The 10,501-nt window shown below is 42.5% G+C and overlaps 1 protein-coding gene across 1 annotated transcript in view; it reads right to left on the reverse strand.

The window, feature by feature from the left end:
• The window catches only part of LOC141074977 (uncharacterized), a 103,959-nt gene that overhangs the window by 33,170 nt on the left and 60,288 nt on the right, over positions 1-10,501 (reverse strand). The gene's annotated exons all lie outside the window — the stretch shown is intronic.

Consider the following 10,501-nt stretch of genomic DNA (forward strand, 5'->3'; position numbering starts at 1 on the left):
GATGAGCTTCAATGGGAGATGTCACGGCAGCTGGGACCCAGCCCATGGCCCTGGGCGCCCATTGTAAAAGGAGTTGTTGCAGTGTGCTTAGAGTGATGAAAGTTTATGAGTGATTCGTGACGCCACCTGTGGCGTTCGGCAATAGAGATGTAAGCCGACACTGCAGACAGATCCTCTGGGACAGATGGTGTGGTGCAGCAGTGATGTTATAGCCCTCCACAGGCAGGGCTGTAGTCCCAGGGCAGTGTAGAGACGCGTTGCAGGAATGGTGCAGTGTAGGCACAGGGATGCAGCGGTGCCAGGTGTGTGTGATGCGGGAATGAGTAGAGGACACCAGGGCATGTAGTTCCAAAGCTTTACTCACAGTCTGTGGTACAAACAGGTGCCTGCCTCTGTGCCGTGTCCTCCAGGCCAGATGGAATACTCCTTTCCAACACTCCGCCAACATGTGCCTTTCTAAACGTCTCCTCTTATAGCGCCTTTAAATGAAGTACTCCTAGTACTGAGTTACACTGGAGTTCCTCCTGTCCGATGTGCTTATGAACTCTACTGGTACAGCAGGCAGCTGTAGCCTGCTTCGGGGACTCCTTGCTACTAAGTCCCGGCTCACTATCCAGTTGCTGTTGTGCCCCCCAAGTCTTGTGTGGGAATAAAGCAGTCACTCCTTCTATTCCTCCGGTGTCTGCTGCAGGACCATTAGTATCCATGCAACCTCGGGGACCGGGCCCCGGCCTTGCGCTTAGAACTTCTAGGAAGGGTTCTCTTCTAACCCACGTCCTCTGTTCTCTTTTACTCCTCACGTTCCGTACTAATCTTTCTTTCTATGGAAAATCAGGCTTTCAGTCTATGTTGCTCTCTGTCTCTTCCTTTCCCGTGCCAGCAGACCCAGGTCACTGGGATATGCTGCAGCACTTCCATCCATCTATCCCTCTCTCCGGGGATCTTCTTCTCTTTCCTTACTCAACAACTGACTCCTCTCCCAAACTCTCCTCGCTCTCTCTAATGTAAACTAAACTCCACCCAGCACGTTTCGTGTTCCAAGCAGGGAGCCACCAATGGGTGCTTTGCTACACTCCAAGCAGGGAGCCGCCGAAGGTGCTTTGCTACACTACTTTGTGGTGTGGGGTGCAGGTGTTGGAGTGTGGTCAGGAGTTTCCACCTTACCTGAATGGTGGGGTACCACACCTCAGGAGGAGGTGCAGTACCTCTGTGGCGGCTGAGCCTCAGGAGCGCCACATCAGCATGTTGTTTCCTTTTAGCCTTAGGGAGATTGGCCAGTCTGTACAGGAATTTAACCCTGCTGTGTCCTTCACAGATTAGGTTCCCCAGCCTATCCCATGCTGGCAGGTCCTATATTAGGCAGCTCCACCATCCGCCCTCCGCTTGATGTTGATTCCTAGGCAGTTCACTTTGCCTGTTGTACCTCACACTCGAGTCTCTGACCCACCAATCAGCTGAGGTAGTCTTGGGGACTACCCTGGAGTAGTTCCTGGTGTCTACCGGCTGTCCAGCCTATCCTCTGCACCAGTAGCTCTAGTGAAGTCCTGGTGGACACCTAGTTAGACCTCTTTAGAGTAAGCCTGGCCGATGGTGCAGTGGGTCCACATCCACCAATGTTACACCAAGTAACTGTGCACACCTCACAACTTTTGAAGCACAGAAAGAGGCACAGATCATGCGACGCGCATAGCAGCAAATTTTGGCATCACCCTAATCCACGGCCATTTACCACTGCTTTCTCCCCCGGCAGGAGGAGTTGTCAGAGGGACACTGGTAGTGAGGAAAATTCAGCAGACGCCTGAGACTGCAGGGTGTAGACCCAAATCCGGGACTGTCCGCTGTATCCGGGACAGTTGGGACTGGAGATGAGCAGGTGGCTTCATGGCTCTCTGGTCCAGCGTGCGTGGGACCTGGGGATTATTTTTTGTGCCGTCATTCACAGTCAGAGCCTCCAGAACGTTCTCCTCTTTATGTAGCGTCACTATACGACACCCGGCTTATTTGTGTCTGTAAGGCCGTGTTCACACACTGCAAAAATAGGGTGTTTTTGTTTTCTGCAGGATCCGCACCATCTCCAATAACGATCTTCTCCCCCTTATTTGATGTGTTCTTGGTGCAGAGGTGAAGCTGCGGTTATAATGCGCTTTTTAGAGGACAGAAAAGCTTTGATTCTGCACTTAATAAAGTTTCTGCAGTTTTTTACCTGCGATTTTAGACACATAGAAGAGAAGAAAAAGGCCCAAATCGGCACAGATCAGCCGCGTCCTCGGGCGCACAGCGGGCGCCTTTTATGGTAAAGTAGTTTTTATTAAGGATTTATTTACATAAATGGGGTAAAGAAAAAGGGGCGACAGATTATAAATACCCAGTAATACAGACAAGAACCAAACAACAGCAAAAAAGAGAAATGTAAAGTCATGAAAGAGAGAGAGGCAGAATAAAGGGGAGAAAGGGTTAAGGAGGAGAAAGGGTTAAGGAGGAGACTGGGAAAGGAAAAATAGGGTTTGTTAACCCCTTAGAGACCTTGCCCTTTTTCGTTTTTGCGTTTCTGTTTTTCGCCCCCCTTCTTCCCACAGCCATAACTTTTTTATGTTTCTGTCAGTATGGCCATGTTAGGACTTGTTGTTTGCGGGACAAGTTGTGCTTTGGAACGACATCATTGGTTTTACCATATCGTGTACTCAAAAATGGAAAAAAAATTCCAAGGGCGGTGAAATTGCAAACAAAGTGTAATGCCACAACTTTTTTTGGATTTTCTTTTTACCATATTCACCAAATGCTAAGACTGCCCTGCCATTATGATTCTCCAAGTCATTACAGGGTCATAGACACCAAACATGTCTCAGTTCTTTTGTATTTAAGTGGTAAAAAAATCCAAAAATTGTTGGGGAAAAATTGCTCCATTTTCATGATCTTGGGTTGGGTGAGGGCTTATTGTTTGCGCGCCCAGCTGATGTTTTTATTGATCCCATTTTGGTGCAGATACGATCTTTTCATCATCCATTATTGCATTTTAATGCAATGTCGCGGTGACCAAAAAACCTTAATTCTGGCATTTTGCTTTTTTTTTCTCACTATGCCGCCTAGTGATCGGGTTGTTCCTTTCTTTATGGATAGATCGGGCGATTCTGAACATGGCGATACCAAACTTGTGTATGTTTTATTTTTCTTTTGTTTTATTTTGAATGGTGCGAAAGGGGGGGGGGATTTGAACTGTTATATTTTTTTATTTTTTTAATATTTTTAAAAACATTTTTTTACTTTTGGCCTGCTTCAATAGTTTCCATAACTCTGCAAAGGAATACGTGGATTTCATCCGCGCTGCCCAAATGATGAACTTCCAGAATGTTAATAACGTTTGAGAGTTGTTTATTCTACGCGTTTCAAGGTTTTTTGAACCTCTTCTTCAGGAAATACCACATGAAGCATACACAGGTGATGCATTAAGTACACACAGATTTAAAAAAATGAGCTCCAGTCAGATGACAGATGTCAAAGTTCATAGTTAGCAGACAGTATAAATATTCATAGTAAGAGTTAGAAGCTGTTCTTATATTCACGTCTATTATAATTTCACAGGTTGTTGAACAAAAGGAAAAAAATAAGGAAAAATAAAAAACACATATATACTGAGCAAGAAAAGCGAATCTCGGACACGAACTCCTAGAGATCTGCCTCAGCTTCCTCCAGCTCTGCCGCCCGACAATCAGACCACTCGGCTATACTAACAAGCTCCTGCACGCGGATCCGATGTGGAAGAGACATAGGATGAAATAAACCATTAGATAAACATTAAATTGTAAGGATCTAAATTTTAATCAATTAAAAAAAAAATGTTTTATTAATAAAAAAATAATATACATTTTTTTTAAATCTCAGGTTCGGCTTATTATAAAAAAAAAAGGAATCGCTCATCTGTAAAAGCTCAGTGGCAGAGTGGGAAGGACGATGTGCTCCACACCCGCAATAGTGTGCACACGCTCAGGATCGCACCGCAGGAGGAGCACACGGCGCTTCTCCCAATACCACACGGCTGTTACATCTCCCGCACAGAGTCAGATTATACAGCGACTGGTGTAAGTCACATCCCAAAGTTTAAAAACTCACTCCTTCAGCAGCGTTATTAACACCTCCTGAGGATAGCAAATCATGTCAGGGGATGATTTCTTTAGGACAAAGGAGTGATTGGTTCTATATAAATATTTCTGAGAGGAATATTAACAAACTTAGAAAAATATATATATATACCAGTAATCATTTATATAATTGTACTGGGGTCCACAGACAGTCTGGAAAGAGGAGAGGGTTAATGCTCTGTAGAACTACTATTTCTCTGAGTGGAGATAGAGTAGAAAAAATTGATAAAACAGTGTTTAGGGCTTTCCCTTACCCGCTCTGCGGGAAAAAGAGAGAGTGACGCTCTATATGTAATTATGGTGTAAAATGTATCAGGAAGGACCAAGAACTCCTAACAAGGGGGACAAATACTTGGCGTTACTCATCCCATTTTCTTTTTCAAACCAATTTTATTAAGGGGTTTTACAATAGTGAGGAAAAAGGGGTCTCAGGGAGGGGATGGGAGGGTGAGGAGGGAAGGGAAAAAAGGGGGGGAAGGACCAAATGGTCCGAACAAGTTTTTATTTTCAAGACATTAGCGGTGTAGTATAATTAACTGGGTTATTTTATAACCAGAACAATACTATAACTATATGTTTAACAGTCGCCAGATTATCTCTGGAACAGAGAAAAGAACAAACAACAAAGTATCAGTGCAGCAATTGCTGTAGAGTTAGCTTGAGGGAAATAATGCAATCCATCTGAACCATTTGCGGGAGAAATGGCCAATATTATTGTTAATAGTGGCTAGTTTTAGTTCAAAAGATTTATGTAGGGAGATTTTGTCTCTTATATCTTCAATGGTTGGAATGTCCGGTCGTTTCCAATGAAAAGCTAAGGGACTTTTGGTAATAAGAAGGATATGAAATATTAAAGGGGGAAGAGTTTGATTTAGTTCTTGTGGGGTGATAGATAGCAAGGCCAGTTGAGGTGAGAGGGTGATGGGTTTTTGGAGAAGGGAGTTTATTAGGAGAGAGATAGCTCTCCAAAGAGATTTGATCACCGGACAAAACCACAATATATGAAGAAGGTTCCCGTGTTGTCCGCATCCTCTCCAGCATAATGGGGAGATCTCTGGATATATCCTGGCTAGTCTGGCTGGGGTATAGTACCAACGGGAGATGATTTTCTGATGGGTTTCCAGAAGAGACATAGATAACGTGGCGGACATAGAGGAGGAACAAGCCTGCTCCCAGTCTGCTGCCCCTGGGCTTATCCCAAGTTCCGTCTCCCACTTAATTATATTATTTGTTTTGATGAATTCATGGCTCTTATTGAACCACATATAAATGTACGAAACCCTCCAGAAAAGGCAATGGTTTATGTTGTTAGTGAGATTAAAGAAAGGTTCAGAGGGTTTAGCGTCTTTCTTCCTAAGTGTAGTTGCTAATTCTTTTAGTTGAATATAGTCATAAAATGCTGATGATGGGATACTGAACTTGTGTTTCATATCGCTAAAGGAAGAGATGTGATTGTGTCCACAAAGATCCTTTAATTTTTTGACACCATGGTCGGACCAGATGGAGGGCAGTTCTAGCTGAAAAAGAGACGCAATTACGTTAAGGGATAGAGGTCCTAACGGGTCAGTATTAGTGAGGCCTTTTTGTTGTTTAGCTAAGAGACCCCAAGCTTCTAGTGTTGCGCGGAAGATTGGATGCGTGATGGAATGTACCTTTTTGAGAAGGATAGACTCCAAGACGAGAAGGGAAGGAGACCTATTGTTGTTTAACGCCTTTTCAATGTTGACCCATGCCGGAGGGTCCTCGGTTGACCACCAAGGGAGGCTGTTTTTGACAAGGAGTGAGGAATAGTAAGCTGAGATATTCGGAAGGCCAGCTCCACCAAATCTCCTGTTGCCATATAAAATATTTTTTGCAACTCTGGCTTTTTTCCCGTTCCAAACAAAGTTGTTTGTCATGGATTGAAGGTTGGTAAGGGCGGGGGTGGAAATGGGTAAAGGGAGTGATCTAAAAAGATATACTATTTTGGGGAGGATATAGGCTTTAAATGTTATAATTTTACCCCACCAAGAGAGGTTTTTCTCCCCATATATTTTTAGGTCTTTTGAGATGGTCTCTGTAAGGGATTTTAGGTTCAGAGGCATGAGGGAAGGGATATTATTGGTAAATTTAAGTCCCAAATATGTAATGTAGTCTGAAGTCCAGCTCCAAGGACAAGAGCGGCTGATGGAGTTAATTTGGTCGCTGTCTAAATGAAGGGATAGCATCTTGGATTTTGAAACGTTGACTTTGAAACAGGAAATGTCCGAAAACTTCAGCAGAAGTTCTTGGACTTTAACAATTGATTTGATTGGATCTGACAGGGTGAGAATGCCATCTGCGAAGAGGCATATTTTATATTCTTTATCACCTGCTTTAATGCCATGAATATCCGGGTTATCTCTGATAGACTGAGCTAGGGGTTCAATTGCCAGGGCAAACAGTAGAGGGGAAAGCGGGCAACCCTGCCTTGTACCATTGGATATTTGGAGGACTTTTGAAAGGTGATTGTTAACGTAAACTTTGGCCGATGGTGCAGTGTATAATGCTCTAATGCTAGTGATTAGTTCATGATGAAAGCCAAATTTGGCTAGAGTGGCGAACAAGTAGTCCCAATTTAATCTGTCGAAGGCCTTTTCGGTGTCAAGAGAAACTATAATGGATTTGGTTTTATGTGTATTAATGAGTTTCATAAGGTTGATCAATCTTCTGGTGCCGTCTGTAGATTGTCTATTGATTATAAACCCGATTTGATCTTTGTTGATTAGCTTAGGGAGTATGGAGTTCAGTCTGTTTGATAATAATTTAGCATATAGTTTGATGTCTGTATTTATTAACGAAATTGGCCGAAAGTTTTTCATGAGGGTTGTGTCCGAATTGGGTTTGGGGATAAGAATAAGGGTGGCCTCGAGCATTTCCTTGGGGAAATAGCCCAAAGTAGAAGCTGTGTTAAAAATTTTCGTCAAGTGGGGTGCAAGGATTTCGGCAAAAGTTTTATAGTAATTATTCGTAAACCCGTCAGGGCCGGGAGCTTTGAAGGTTTTAAGGTGCTTTATTGCATCTAGAGTTTCTTTTTCAGTGAAAGGAGATGATAGGGTAGATTTGTCAACTTCATCTAGTTTCGGGAGATTAATTTTGGTTAGAAAAGAAGTGATATCTGAATGACTTGGAGAGGGGAGGGAGGAATTTTGATTGATGTTGTAGAGATTCTCATAGAATGTAGCGAAGGAGTTAGCTATGTCCTGTGGGTGGGACAAGGGGGTATTTTTGGTGGAGAGAATGGTGTCAATCCTGTTTTTCCATCTAGAATTTTTCAAGATGTTAGTCATATAGCGGGATGGCCAATTTAGATTCTGGTATTGTTTAAAGCGGTGGTTTTTAACTGCTGAGTCATGAAACGAGAAAATCAAGGCCCTAAGCTCCTGTCTTAACCTGGAGAGTTCTGAGCGTACGTCAATATCTGAATTGGGATTGTCGGTTATCATGGTTTCTTTGATTTTGATTTGATTCTGCAGATCTGTTATTTTTTCCCTGTTTGCCCTTTTATGTCTCGAGGATATCCTGATTAGGATTCCTCGCAGAACGGCCTTATGAGCATTCCAATAGGTGAAAGGGCTGGAAAGTTCAGTATCATTTTCTTTGAAGTAATTTCGTAAGGCTGTAGTAATCTCTGCATTATAGTGTGGAATATTGAGTAATGAGGAGTTGCATTTCCATAGGAACTGTTGGTTGGTGGCCGGGCCAACAGTGAATGTAGCTACTACTGGAGCGTGGTCAGAGACCGTTTTAGGGTGGATAGAGATGGAAGTAAATTTGGGAAGTGAGAAAATATCTGTTAAAATTAGGTCAATACGAGAAGCAGTGTGATGGACATCCGAATAATGACTATACTCGATTGAGGTCGTGTTTAGACAACGAAAAGTGTCAAAGAATTTGTTGTAATAAATCCAGTTGTTTAACGTTTCTGTTTTATGTCTATTGGGGGCGGAGGAATCCAATTTTCCATTTGGGACCATGTTAAAATCTCCTGCGAATATTAAGGAACCCTTCTTTATTAGGTTGATTTTCTTTAGAAGCTTATTTAAGAATCTAATTTGACCCGTGTTGGGGACGTAGACGTTTCCAATAGTAAAAATTGAGTTATTGATGCTACAAACTAGGATGTGATAATGGCCTTTCTCATCTCTTAGTTCTTCAATGAATTTAAAGTTGATGGAGTTTTTTATCATAGTAAGGACTCCTGCCTTTTTCTTTAATCCCGATGATTCATATATGTGGGGGAAGTTTTTGTGGGAAAAGTTAGGGTGAGCGCCTCTTTTAAATTTCGTTTCCTGAAGACACACAACATCAGAACCCAGCCTGTTGGTCTCATGATATATTACATGACGCTTTCTAGGGCTGTTCAGGCCCCTGACATTGTACGTGGCCAGGTTTATTTTCATTGTCAGTGTGGTGTTTTGTGGCTGAGAAGATACCTGTGATGCTGCTGTTCTTGGTGAGGTTGTGGCTGATGGAGAAGTTTAGGTTCAGATGGATAAGGTCAAGGGTGTATTGGCTGCAACTGAAACACACAATAAAGGAAAAAACAAGATAAATTAGCAACAAGTTTAGTCAGAATAAACTTATAGGGACCAACAGGAGCAGAATTCTAAGGCGAACTCTGCTCAGTTCGGGGGAAAGTTCGTGTGAGGATTTCCCGGCGACATCTTCTGAAGGGAGAAATACGCTCATCCAAGAATAGTCGAGGGAAGTAAAAGGTGGACGAACCTAGAGTCCAACTGATAACTAAACAATATATAAGGTAAACATTTTCGATGTGTTACTAAAGTATAGGCCTGTTGAAAGATAGTATTCCAAAGGATCGAGCCTGGAGGAAGAGTTATCATAACTATAATTATAATAATAATATATAAAGTGTTATTGTGTTGAATTTCCTTGGGCCTAAACAAGACCCATGAGTCCCTGAAGATCAAGTAGAAGATTTGGAGTCCGGAGACGCCGCAGGCTTGCTTCTAGGTTTAATGTTCATAGATTTGAGAAACTTGTGGCCTTCTTCTGCAGATAGTATAGCAGTAGTTTTACTACTGTGGTGGACCAACAATTTAAGGGGAAATCCCCACTTGTATGGTATGTTATTATCCCTCAAGGGAATGGTAATATCTTGGAAGGATTTCCTACCTTCGATTGTAGCTTTGGATAAATCTGTAAATATCTTGAGATGGGAAAATGGTTCTGGGAAGCCGCCATTGTCCCTGATGGTATTTTGAATCCTCTCTTTTATATGAAAGAAGTGGATCCTAAGAATGGTATCCCTCGGGGTATCCTTGGGTAGGTGGGCCGGCTTTGGTAATCTGTGGATTCTATCGATAATTGTCTCTTGGGGAATAAGTGACGGATCAATTTTCTTGAAGACTTTTTGAACATATTCCTCAAGCTTGGCAGGGGTGACAGATTCCGGGATGCCCCTGATTTTCACGTTATTCCTTCTACTTCTGTCTTCTAAATCTGCTAGTTTTCTTTCCAGCCTTATGAGTTCAGACTTCAGTTGCTGATTTTCGTCTGTAGACATCTCTGTTTGTTTTTCTAACGACACCATTCTGGATTCATGATTTTCCAGTTTTTGATTAAACGTTTCAAACGTAGACTTAAAGATTTTCATTTGTGACTCTAATGTGGATTCTAGAGTGAGCTTCAGGTTATTATTAATTTTGTCGGCCAGTGAGGCCATATAAGCCTCGATGGTGTCATGGCTCGTTTCAACATGAGAGTCCAGTTTTGGTCTGGATTTGTCTGGGCTGGTATTTGGTGTTGAAGCCCAAGAATCATTGTCCATGTCGTTTTTGGGGTCATTTAGAAAAGAAAGTTTCTCACTCCAAGCCCCCGGATTCCGTCTTTTTGAGGAAGCTGATGTATCCATGGAGTCAGTAATTTTGTGGGGCGTCCTGGATCTAGTAGGACTGATGGTATTCCCCAAATCGGAGGAAGGGTGAGATGATTGTCTCTTGTCTCTATCCGATTTGGCGGACATAGTAGTTGTGGAGGGAGTTTTTGGTTGTTTGAGGCTGTTTGATCTGTTTTGACTCATTTTATCGGTATGAATAGAACTAGGCTGCAGAGACAATGAGGGTGAGTTGGGAAGTGGTGGCAGCGACTTTCGTCACCCCTTTTTTTTTTATTATTATTATTTTGTTTATTTATTTGTTTGTTTATTTGTTTATTATTTTAATTCTCTTTTGTTTTAGTTTGATTTCATGTATGGCAAAAACCGTCTGGGCAGTCCACCAGTGATTTACGTTATGTGGGGAGTTGAAGCCAGCAGCACTATGGAGCTGGATTAGAAGGCTGCTCCTTTGACGTAAGATATGCCGGATTTTACGCAAATCGCG

The sequence above is a fragment of the Dendrobates tinctorius genome, unplaced genomic scaffold, assembly GCF_039654945.1.
Source record: "Dendrobates tinctorius isolate UK_male_01 unplaced genomic scaffold, ASM3965494v1 ptg000345l, whole genome shotgun sequence".
Classification (NCBI taxonomy): domain Eukaryota; kingdom Metazoa; phylum Chordata; class Amphibia; order Anura; family Dendrobatidae; genus Dendrobates; species Dendrobates tinctorius.